At 35.3% G+C, this 13163-nt stretch overlaps 1 non-coding gene and 1 pseudogene across 1 annotated transcript; both read right to left on the bottom strand.

Moving 5' to 3' along the window:
• Positions 1-928: 928 nt before the first annotated feature.
• On the bottom strand, positions 929-2772 carry LOC115444426. Its single transcript, XR_005113806.1, has 4 exons — positions 2427-2772; positions 2128-2364; positions 1888-2042; positions 929-1360 (listed from the first exon to the last, which is right to left on the bottom strand). It is a non-coding gene; the product is annotated as an uncharacterized LOC115444426 (transcript).
• LOC119188502 lies at positions 2643-12373 on the bottom strand (annotated as a pseudogene).
• Between the last annotated feature and the right edge of the window lie 790 nt (positions 12374-13163).

Raw genomic sequence — 13163 nt, forward strand, 5'->3', positions numbered from 1 at the left:
GGTAATTTATAAGATATTCTAGGAACTATGGCTCAGTCGATATTTTAATTTAAAATTGCGTAGGTATATTGATATGGGTAGATGTTAGCAACAGGACATCAATTTTTTTTTTATATCTTTAATTTGACAACAATTACAGTTAGTTAACGTTATTTGAATGTTAATAAAACGAATTATTGCGGATTTTGTTGCAGTTTTGTTTAATTAATGAATAAAGATACAAGGCGATGTTTTAAATATGGTCAGGGGGCGGACTAGGTGTTGGTCGTGCGAAATATAAGTGTTCCATTATCTAATTATTTTAATTTTGTATATTTGGATCGACAAAAACAGAACAAAATCCGAAAAAAAGTTTTATTATTAATTTGTAATGCCAAAAGTGACAAAGAACACGTAATAATTAGGGAAAAGCATCTGGTTTATTATACAAAATTATTTTTTAATTCGTATAAAATGTCCTTATCTCTCTTTTAGGTTACTGCGATATATTTTGGTAGTTCAAAATATTACATGCTTAACTTACTAGTTGCTACTGCATAGTTTGCCATAGATGGGCACTATGTCTAAAATTTGTTAGGGGTCCTTCAGGGCAACGTAAACTTTTGGGTTCCTGTTTAGTTTAACGTAGGTATGGGCTAAGAGGGGCCCCTAAGCTCGGAGACCCAGTATCACTGATACGGCTGATACGACGGTAGCTACGCCCCTGTGCCTAACCTATTTATTTCAGTTGACTGCCTCGGTGGCGTAGTTGTACTGCATGCGCGGTACGGCAGCGCTCTGAGGTCCTGGGTTCGAATTCCGTGTCGGGCAAAGTTATATTTGGGTTTTCTGCTCAGTATCAGCCCGGAGTCTGGAATTTGTGCCCGATATGGCGATAGGCTCGCCCCCTATCACATCATGGGACGGAACACACTTGGCGAAAAGTGGGTGCCATGGTTGCGCCTCTGCATACCCCTTCGGGGATAAAATGCGTGATGTTGTGTGTGTGTGTGACTGTAGTCTATGATGTTTCCTATTTTGCTTGTTTGTAGCTCAATTTTAATTTAATCAATAGGAAAATTTATCAGGCCTTCAATTTGCAAAACTAAATGATTTTAAGTTTTGTATCTGTCCTTATTCCTCAAAATATATTACAATTCTGAATCACTTCTAGCTCCCGATTTGTTGCCGTGTGGTTTCCGTGCGGCGAGGGCGGCGGGTGCGGCACTCTTGCTGCGCGGCTTGCGACGCACGCGCCGGCGCATGCGGCGCAGCTTGCTCGCTCCCTGGGGCAATGTGGCTTGTGTGCGTGATGTCTTTGTCTCCACTTCCACTTTTAGTCGAGCGAACATATCGTAATTTGTTATGACGCACATTTTGCCTGTACAGAATAGATAAATAATATTATAGTTGGTCACAGTGTACAGTTAATCACATTGTACCCGTGCACCCTCATAAAGTAATACTCTTTAATAACCGCAATAGGTTAGGTGGGCAAAATCTAGAAATCTGGAGTAACATTATTACCTCGTAATTGCCTACGACGGAAAAGCAACACTGTATTCTATCAACAGTTTATGTGAAGTAGCGTTTGATATTTGCATGACCGCGGTATCTCATTGCGTTAATCCTTCTAATCCTTGCATTTAAGCTGTCTAAAGTTCGAGACTGTTATTTTAGAAAAGCAGGGATTTGGCGCAATGGAATTAGCTCGATTGAGCCCGCATTTCAGTTAAATTCGATTTAAAAATATATGATGAGTCTCATATGAAACGTAATCACAAAACTAATATGTCATAAATATTGGTTTTGTTACTTACCAATATGGCGAAAATAAGCTCTATGTAAATACAATTCAGGTCTACTACTGACCTATTATAGTGTTTTGAAAAAACTCTAATCACTCACCATTGCAATATTCTTCTCCGCATTCAGCACACGACACAATTCTAGTTTCAGTAACTCCTGAGCGATTTTTTGTTTTCCTTATCATATTATTTTTAGCATATTCCCTTTTGTCACGCGCTTTGGTTTTCAATTCAGATTTTCTCAGTTCAACTAACCTGTTAATCATTTAAAATATTTGTTACAATATTCTTTAGTATATTATACTACTGTGAATTAATGGTTTAAAACCTATGAATGCACCTGTTAAAATATTCTTCGTCTAATTTAGACTTTGGTCTGATGGACGTCAGCATACGCCACTCTATGGGTACAGCGCACAACTCTTCGAATTTCAAACCTCTCATTTCCGCAGGGATTGGATCCATGTACGTGAAATGTTTCTCTTCATATCCCCGCGTTCCTAATTTTTCATAAGCTTTAACTTCTTTACGAGGAGTTCTAGTTTTCTGATCTTCTTTTTTGTCCTTTATTTTATGTCTTCGCTTCGTACCTAATGAATTCGGAAGTAAAAGATCACTAGTGCGTAATGTCAATCAAACATTTAAGTTGCGTTTACCTTTTCTGGTCGAGTTTTGAAGTCTGGCACTTTATCTAGAACTGCTCTGTACTCCTCCGCGGTATTTATCACTGTTTTGGATAAATCCAACATAGAGCCTCATCTTTCTTTTTATCAAATAAATCATCAATTAATTTAGACATAACGTATATAAGGAAACACACGTGAAGTCAACTAACTCAATGCTATCGATCCAACATTACGTTGCCCTATTTCTTAGAAACGGTTGAATCGATAACAATCTCGAAAGTAACCTAATTTCATACTCTAAGTGTATTGCACGACTAGCTATAAAACTTGTTAGAACTACATTCTTTATTGGCTTAAAACTTTGTTTTATGGCAAAGTTTTCTTGATCCTCGTGTTTTTCTATGTAATCTCTTTTGGCAATGTTAAGTTGGCCAATAATATTTTTTCGGTTTTCTGTATCAAACATGTTTGATTTGGCATTTCTTTCGTTAATATCTTCTATCCATAATTTTCTATTGCCGTATTTGTCATTAATAAATTTTTGTGATAAAGTTATTCTTTTTGTTGGAGACATCTTTGGAGACTTTTTGTTTTCTGTTAATTCAGTAGTTGTTATTTGTCCTATGTGGTTAAATTCAGCCTGTATATTACTGATAGATTCCGGCACAGTATTACTTTTGGATACATCTTGACTAGATCTTTTGCTTCTCCAATACGACTGACTTAATGAATTGCGATGTTTCATTCCGGTTTCTGTAAATTTTTCAGAACGAGTTAGTGGGCTGGGAGAACGACTATCCTCACTAGATTGTGATAAATATTGTCTCGCTTGCGGTCTATATTTTTGTCGCATTTTCTTTTTTGACTGTAAAATGGATCTTTTTCACTCTGTTTTTTGTACTGAGCAGCGGGACGGTTAACGCCCCATTTAGGACGATTTTCCAAGTCTTTTTTATATCTTTCTTCAGATCGGAAACGTCTATCTTTTTTTAGGGTGCTGTGTTGACTATCTTGTGGCGCATTTTCATCAATATTTGAATAATCTTTTTCAACATTACTCTCAATGTCTTCTGTCTCTACTATTTTATCTGTAGTTCGTTTAAAAATACTTATATCGGTTTGTGTGGCTACATCTATCATTTTAACAGTACGATATGAGTTAGTGGGTGTTACAACTTTACGCATGTCTTGTGAATCGTTGCCATTGTTTAATGATACACCGTATAAATTTCCAAGTGCATTTTGAGGAACTATAACCGCTAACTGAATTCCGTTAGTGTGCCCGTTGATTATTTCGCCGTTGCTATTAATTCCAATGGGTACAAGATTAAATTGCCGCTCAGCAATGGCTAAAGGAGGAATACTGTGAATAAATAAATTTAAATTCCCTGTTCCCATAGATCTTGGTGAATTAAATTCAGTTGTTTGGTGAGATGAACTTTCTTTTTTTATGCTTTTCGCAGAATGAACATCATATGTTCTGTTTGTCTTAGTAGGACTTGCAGGATCAATATTTCGTACGACTTCAGCTGGTATATTTTCCTCTATGTTTTCTTTCGCATCTTCATCTACATTTGCTTTCAACGATTTTTCAAACAAGTAAACCTTTTCTCTTTGTCTTGTTTAGCCTTTCTCTCCGCGTCTTCGAGCGCTTTCTTTAATGTTTCTAGCTTTCTCTGTTCTAGAAGTTGTTTTCTTCATGCCGTCTTTTCTCTGCTTCCAATCTCAGCCTGTCTTCTTCTTGTTGTCGTTGTATCCTTAATTCTTCTAATCTCTCTTCTTTCAGTTTCCTTTCCCTTTCTTCGAGGCGACGTTTTCTCTGTCTTCTAGTTGATTCAATATTGCTGACTGCAATTCAAGTGCTTTTATACGTTTGCTTTCGCGTTGGGCTTTAATTTCTGGCTCTAAAGGAACATTTTGTCCTCTAAGAAATGTTCTGTAAAATAATAACAACAATAATATATTGGATTGTTATTAAACATTAGTGTTAAATTTGTAATTTTATATCACTACATACCTTCCTTCATCACAGCCATTACATGACATCCTGTCGCAGTCGAGTCCAGTACTATTACTCGAGCTTCTTTGGTCTATGACTAGAAGTTCTGAAGAATTTTCAATCATGTTTAAACCCCGCTCTACCCAAGAGGGAGTACCTTTTCTTTGATTCGGCATCTTTGAATAAAATGAATTAAGTATGTAAATAAGATACACATATGCACATTCGACCTTTGAAGTATACTACACGTAGTATTTATCTATGTATAAATATAGGTTTTGTTAAATTATTATTTTCGAGTTTGATTTATATATGCATAAACATGTATTAAGGTAAATGTACCTGGGGTAATCTAGCATTGGGTGCTGTGGGTTCCCACAGTCGCCCAGTAGCAATCCGCGATCACCCCATCTTAGACGGCCCTCTTCGGCTGCGCGCGGGCTTCGGCCTGATGTGGGAATTTCAGTCGTCGTCAACCTATAAAGTAATAATAATAACATTATAAATTAAATTTGATTTTATAAATCAGAGTACGATGTTCTCATTCACTCATAATAAGCTTACAATAAGTAGCATATTCATTTCATTCGCTTTACCTGTTATCAGTAGTCTCTTGGTGCCATGCAGCAATAACGTTCCGATTTTCATCTTGCACATAATCTTTGCGATTGCGGTTCATATTGTTGAGGGTCTCGCTGCCATAACCAGATGTGTCTCCCTCGCAATCTTCATCGTAAAATGCGAATCTCTTGGCACTTGGAATATTGCGATTCACGACATTAGACCTTCTATCTTCTTTTATAACCGGTCTTTCTCCTTCTATATGATGTATCGGCGGTAAACTTGGACTTCTTTGGCGTTGATTTGGTTCCTGATAGTCGTAAGATGATTGTTTGTGCAGTTCGAGAGTGCTGGCGAATTGGTTGCGCACTTGCAAACGATTTGTATAGCGTTCCCCGGTATTCCATGGTAGGTAAAGATGAGACATCTCCTCTGAAATTCGTATGGAAAAATATTTTGTGAGATTTTTATGTCCAACAAAACATGATAACAGAGTAATATTTTATTCACTAACACACTACCTTCCATGGCTGCAACCTGTGGCGTATTAATAATTCATTCTTATCGTGAAAAAATACAAATTTCCCCTTCATAGGTATGTAAAGGGTTTTCAAGTTTTATCAATATCGCATGTAGGGGATGTCGATAGTTATTGAAGGGGGTGCGTTTTTTTATAGCTTGTCATTAGTTTTTCATTTAAGGAAAAATATTTTTCAGCGTTTAAGTTCGTATATTGGTGGTGTTGTTCAATATAGATAAACATATTTGTTCGTGACAGAAATGAAAGCGCATTAGATTATATAATTTTAAAATCTGTTTTTTTTTTCTTTCATATTCCTATTTTATTTTCATTTTATAATTTGTCCTGTTAACCTTCCTACATAATGACCTCGATACAGGCATGGCTTTGAATGGTCATTGGGCTTATCGATGTAAAATTTATATCTTGCATACCCAAAAAAATATTATTTTATATCTGTACAGATCTATATATGTGGTACCTACATATATAGATCTATACGGATAAATGGATAGATTATAATTAAAATAATATTTTTAAATACACTCTTATAGAGGAGCGTTTTTCGAAAGTTGGTTTATTTGGAGGGTAAGTGGTTTTTACCGTCTATTTTTAGCCCAGCATAGTTAAGTATATCTATGCTTCTAACCTAACTTTACAGTAAGATATAATTATCTTAATATGTTCGTGCTTTATAGATATCTATAGAGAAATCATCTGTAGAGTAGCGTGGCGGAGTTCCGAAGATTTCTAGTGTAAGACTCTGCTGTCCTTCATCATACTGGCGAATGACGACTTACGGGGTACATAGACTTAAGTCCTTGAAATTAATTTAAGAATACATAAGTGGAGTCTATACATAATTAATAACACCCCATTATGTATGTCCTCGACGCGACGTAACAACATAATTCTCTATGAAATGAAATCGGGTTTTTAAGATGTGGACATACACATTACACTTAGTTAATAACAAAGCCAGTCTGTAGAGAATTATGATCCATTATTAAATTCCTGTGGGAGATATCGTAGTCACGTAAAAGTGAAAGTGTTATGCGCTTACTGAATACTGAGTTTTAACATGCATTAAATTTTTTAGATGAAATGGTTTTGTTCCGTCCACTAAATACTTTTATTACGTAAATGTAGAATTGTCTTGTGTAACGCAGATAGTATGTTCAATGTTCATGCCATGTTATGAATTAGGCACATGAAATTCATAAAGGCTGGCTTACACGCTATGTTAGTGTAAGTATGTGTAGCAGTTTGCTAGTATTATTTAAGTTAACAACTAGTATTATTTACTTCTAAAATTGTGGTAACGTATTATTTATAAACTCTACATGCAATGAAGGTGGGCACTATTGTTTGATATCCATAGATAGCTAAAACTCTCATTTAATTCGTTCAAGTTAATTATCTATTTAACAAAGTATAGAAATAAAACTAGTTCTCGGATAAACCGCTGTATTTTTTATATTTTTGCGACGTTACGAAGAATTTAACTTAATTGTAAGTAGATATTGTAACGTTGACTTTACGGACAATCTATGCTTTAATTTGCCTTGTGAACATGAAGGTTGCAGTCTTGGAAAAGTCGGGAGAAAATTAATGAAAAAAATCGCGGTAAAACCCGAAAAATAATTTTATTTTGATGCATAACATTTCCGTATACCTAAGAAATCATGAAATAAAAACAACTTTATATATTTACTTCAAATTGATAAAGTAGGAACGTAGAGTTCCATAGGAGGGACAGGTAGCATCCGTACCTGTTTTTGCCGTTTACTTTAGGCTCAGTGAATGTTTTTAGGCTTAGGAGTAAGTACAGCATAATGGCGTATAGTGGTATGACAGCGGTGCGTATATGAAATTGTACTTACCTACCTTTCATTTTATGCTCACTAGCGTTAAATTAAGGGTCAGTGTAAATGCAAATGATTTTCGTTCAAGCATTCGCTTACTATTTAAATTACGTACACAGCACCTACGCACACAATTGACAAATACTAAAAGTAGAAATGATATCAAAGAAATTGAAGGAAATTTTTTATATACTTACTGATACCTAATAAAAGTTTTTAAACAGAAAACTATGTTATATTATAATTCAAAGAGTACCTACTAATATACGAAAGTTTCTTTGGACGAGAAAGTGAGCTACTTATTATAAAATTGAATTTTATTATTTTCATAATAAATATAATTTTTTTTAACAATTTCCGGAATGATACGCATTGCAGCTTGCTCATAAAATCTAAATGGCTGGGACACTTGTTACGCCAATTTAATCAGCAACAATTGTATTTGTATACTCAGCCAAGATTTCAGGCGGCTGAAAGGAATATTTAAATTTGTTGAAAGCAGACGTGATTGTGGCTCATTGTGCGTTAGTTAGTCACACTCTGAATAATTCATTCATAAATGACGGATCGATTACGATTGGTATTGATTAGAATTTTATTTAATGTCGGCACTCAGCTTCGGCCACGTTAAAGTCTAAGATAGTTTATAAAGCGATGATATTAATGATTACATTAGTTTTTCTATTTTATTATCATTTGCCAATGTAAGTTACCATAATGAAAAAAAAAAATGTGTTACTTTTTCCATTTTATACCTTGGCTTTACTATAAATAGTAGTTTTAATCAATCTTTTCAATACTGTTAATCTCTTCAGGGATATATATTTTTGTAAATTATAATGCCCAGACGTGGACACTGACGGTGGGGCTAGTCCACAAATTCAAGGTCGCGCAGCGGGCGCGATGGAACGAAGCATATGCTAGGTGTCTCTCTCGCGGATAAAATCAGAAATGAGGTTATCCGTGAGAGAACTCAAAATAACGGACATCGCTCGGAGAATAAGCCAGCTGAAGTGGGCTGACCATATCTGTCTGGACCGATGGCCGCTGGAGCAGACGAGTCCTAGAGTGGAGACCGCGTCTCGTAGCGTAGGACGACCTCCGAACCGCTGGTCCGACGATATTCGCAGAATCGCCGGTGGACGCTGGATGAGGAGAGCGGAGGACCGAACAACGTGGCGCGCTCTAGGGGAGGCTTATGTTCAGCAGTGGACAGTTATAGGCTGATTAGATGAGATGAAATTATAACCATGAGAGCTACTTAAATCCTAGAGGGAGCCCAAGCAAGCCTTTTTAAGATTACTAGATATTTTTCATTGTTAACTAGGCAAGTCTTCATATTTCTTAAGGTGTAAGGGTAAAAGGAATACTCTCTGTCCTGTATACTGATATTATAAAGATTTCCTCTTTCAAGTGAGCTTGTTTGTAGGGTGAAGGATCTAATGGCTGCAACTACTGGACCGATTTATTTTTTTTTTATTTATCCCGGGACAATATTAATCCTGGGAAAACTTTGTTACGCGCGGTAATAGCTAGTCATTAATAAATTCAATAAAACACGTCCCAACTCCCATTAGGTAACTGAGTGGTAGTTATGGCTAAAGTAACAATGACGTCTCAGTGATAGATAACGCTATAAGCTATAACTATATACTATATAACTATAGGTAAGCTTTATTAGAGAGATAAATCTTCACATAGCAACCAAGCATATTTCGATAATTTAACCTGAGAGAGCTTATAAGTTTTAATAAACTACAAGGCAAGAATATTATCAAGAGAAAAAGTCTCAACAAAAATTATTCCATTATGAGTTTTGAATAGATCGTATGAAACTACGTATTTAAAATTTAGTGACAAATATTCGTCTATCGCGCAGGAAGAAATAAATTTTAGAGAAAGATTTCTGGTTAAAAAGTTGAATAACGGAAAATAAATGAAAAACAACTGTGAGTGAAGTTAATAATGGAATTATTTTGTTTTGCGTCCGGTCACGCTCTCGTGCGCAGACTGACTGCATTAACTAGTGAATGTTTTACTTTATTATTTAACGCTGCGATAACTTGCCTATTTACTACTAATTTATATTAAATATTAAAAATAATTCGTGTTATTATGCTGGAAATATAAATTGTTAACGGATATCTTGTTTTTGCCATAGAGGTTATTCGGAATCCTATACCTATCCAAGTACATTATAGATATTTAAAAGTGAGTAAGTTAGCACATTTTTGAAATTAGTAAAAGTTAGGTTAAGTCAGCGCTTCTTGTGGACCGGAAGGTTTAATTTCGATTCCTAGGCCTTAACTTGGGTTAAGCCAACACAATACCATCAGTCGTAAAAATTTAGCCAAATATTTTCTGCAGTGCTTCATTACATTAAACTCCATTTATGTTGCGCTGATCCTACATAAAAAGGAGTTACGAACAGGAAGGAAGAAAAAAAATTGCTGATATGTTTGTGGTACCTAATATTGTATTAAAATGATTGAAAATAGCATGGACATAGTTTTTTCGTCAATCTTGAATGTAAATATTATATAGAGTTCTAAACTTTGTTCTTGATTTTGCTAATTCGAACTTAATTTAATATTATTGACGTAAATAATCTATCTGGGTGCCGGTACTTTTACACCTATGTGTTGGCGATTATTGAGACATAGGTATCTGACACCTGTGCTTTAATGTAACTACCGGACAAGTTAAAGTAGAGGTCAGACGTAATCTTTAGAGTCCAGATTTTTCAGATAAAAATTATTTTCGACGTGGATGCTACTAATATTGGATAATTATTAACTTTGCCTCATTTTTTTAGCATTTTCACACTGTATTGCCAACCGTAATTTTTAAACTGCCTCTGACTTCTTTTATTATTTTTTGGACAGACCCTTTGATGAAGGTCTAATGTTTACTATTTAAATCATCAAGCGTGTGTGTGTTTTTGTCTACATTGAACTGAAATTCTACCTTAAATTATTCTTATTTTAACTTTTATTTCAACATTAATAATGCAGAACCGGCTAGGAACTCTACCCAATAGCTAAGTACTCAATTTAATCACTTAAGGACAAAGGTCGTTGGTTCCTGTATGGCAACTTTGAAGGTCAACTATTTCATTGATTATTGCCGACAGTACAACACGGACAATCGTTTTGTTCATCTATTGTGCTTTTTCTGGTGTCTACTGATTTTGTTTGTCATTATTGAACAACCGGAAACAAGTTTACGCCCGAATTGATGTTATGAATTACGCTTGTGTTGCAACGGGTCGTAATGAGACGAAAATAAACATTTTATACATAGCGTAATGTTACACAATATTTTTGCATTTATAGACAAAACGGGTATGTAAGTATATAATAATGATGAAAAGTTCGAAAATGTTGTATACTGGTAGTAGGTGCTGTAATTTATTTTGCTTATATAATATAATTGCTCTAACACACAGTGTTTGAAGAAAATGTGGATTAAGATATATGCTTAGCTTTTATATTTATATAGTTACTTTACATACATTAGTGTTTCTTTTAAGTACTTCTCTGATTACTTAAATATTATTATAATTTGTACTATTTACTACGAGGCCTTTCCATCAGTACCTACTACAATGGTTTAAATATTTAGTTTATCGCTGCTTTATTTATGGCCGGCTAAAAGTAGGGCGTCTCTGTTCGCTTTTATTTGTAGTCTGAGATCTAAATGTACCTACTCATAGTTTAAACCACTACGCATTTTGAAAGGAATTTTGTTTCTATAAAATAGTCTCAATATATAAAATAAATTATCTAAGTATGTAAGTACATGTTGGGCTTCGTTAAATATACAAAGAAATCAACTTCCTAATTGAATTGTGAAGCTACCTAGTAAGTGATCTAGATTGAAATTGACTTATTCATTACCATAATGTCCAGATTTGCATTCACATTTCTTCCATTTACAACTATTAAACGGATTCTTCTACGTGAAGAGATTTTTGATGACCAATTTGTTGGTCCACTGATAACTATGATTAACTAGTTGCCTTCGATTTTAGACATAGACAGCGGTATATACTTCTTTTACCAACATAATATTTTAAGTAAGTTCCTTCTAACAATTTTATCAATTATCTGAATTGCAAGTGATATAGATACGACTGTTAAATGAGTTTTGGTAAATAGCATAAACATTATTTGATTAGTGTATTCTTTTTTACTATTATTATAAGTACTTACCCATTAATATAGCACAGCTATTATTTAACACCCACTATATAATATGTAGGTATAAACTACTGAACAACACTGACCGAGATTTTTAATTACTTTGGTACGCTAGCGTGATGATTATACATAAATCTGTTACCATTTCGTATCTACTTGGTAGTTTTGAGCAGTGTTCGTATATTGGTGAAATCTATCTGTTCTCTACTTACATTGAATTTTTTATGTACCACGTTGGTAAGTATATACTGAAATGCAGTTTCTTTTTGTTGGTGTATAGTATTAGTGTAGACATAATGGGCACTATCCACAGTAAGACGTAGATTCCAACTTAGATCTATATTTATTACGCCCATATTTTATTATCAAGTAAAGTTAAAGTATTTTGTATTTAAACTGTTATTATAAGCATAAATAAAAAAGTGCAAAGGCATTACATAAATAATCCACGTATAAACATTTTTTTTGTCTTTTTGTATAAATGACGTATACCATAAAATAGAGATATTATTATGTATTTACGTACCGTTTGTGCTCTATAATTTAAGCGTAGACAAAATCCTTAAAGGCACGACACAACAAGCACAGGAAAATCCCAGAGACCGCGTGATTTTGTGGTGAAATCTTGTGGATCGCGCGGTGCAGGTGCATCTGTGCACCTAGCCAACATACCCGCAGAGTGCGCGGACACCGAACAAGCCAGGCGGTAAACAAATATGCGCGGACGCAGCACGAGGCAGCACTCTACTCGCTACGCACCTCTCTCCCGCGCCCACTGTTGCTTCTTCTGTTCAACTAACGACGTCGGCTTTGCTCACCGACAGCATCGCACCACACTATACATTACACTTTCTAATGCCCCGTATTGCATACGCGTTGCGTTTCTTCCAACCGCATCGGAGTTACGGTGCACCGACTAATGAGTGCTCTGGGGTGCTTTTAATAACGGACACTCGTGCATTGTCGGCGACTCGAATGAGCACACGTTTCGGTTCGTTTCGCGCACGTACTTATCGTCTACTGCCGCCCGGATCCCTACTACGGGAACCAGGCACTTTTCATTATGAATAATTTTTATTTTAAAATTATATAGTAAGCTACAAATGAACTAGTGAGTAGGTACGTAACGTTAATTACGCTAACGGGATTGCGGTGCGGCCGGTGAGTCGTTTGCACGTAATCTGATGTCTAGACTTTTTCAACCCCTATTGTTTCAGCGGCCGTCACGCGAATGAGAATTTCAGAGGAACAGCCTCGGAAAAGCCGCCGGTCGATATTGTAGTCATAGTAACGTTTGTTTCACGTGCTGGCAAGTTTCTGGGACATTTTTCTTATTTGCATTTTAGGCTACGAGCTGAAGTGACACTCATCACTTGAAGCTTTTATGCGTTCATTAACGTTAAGTAGTGAGACTGTTTTCTCTATATATTCGTATTAGTATAAAATCGGCCATAGAAAAGTTGATGGACACAAATGGTTAGTCGAGTCGACCTTGCTTATTTCTTTATTTATCAAGGAAAATAAATTGTAACTATTCTTGTAGCAATTTATGTGCATTACAATGTGGCATGTTGCATGATGAAGGCTTTAAAACATTATTACA

Source organism: Manduca sexta, unplaced genomic scaffold, assembly GCF_014839805.1.
Source record: "Manduca sexta isolate Smith_Timp_Sample1 unplaced genomic scaffold, JHU_Msex_v1.0 HiC_scaffold_3543, whole genome shotgun sequence".
Lineage (NCBI taxonomy): Eukaryota > Metazoa > Arthropoda > Insecta > Lepidoptera > Sphingidae > Manduca > Manduca sexta.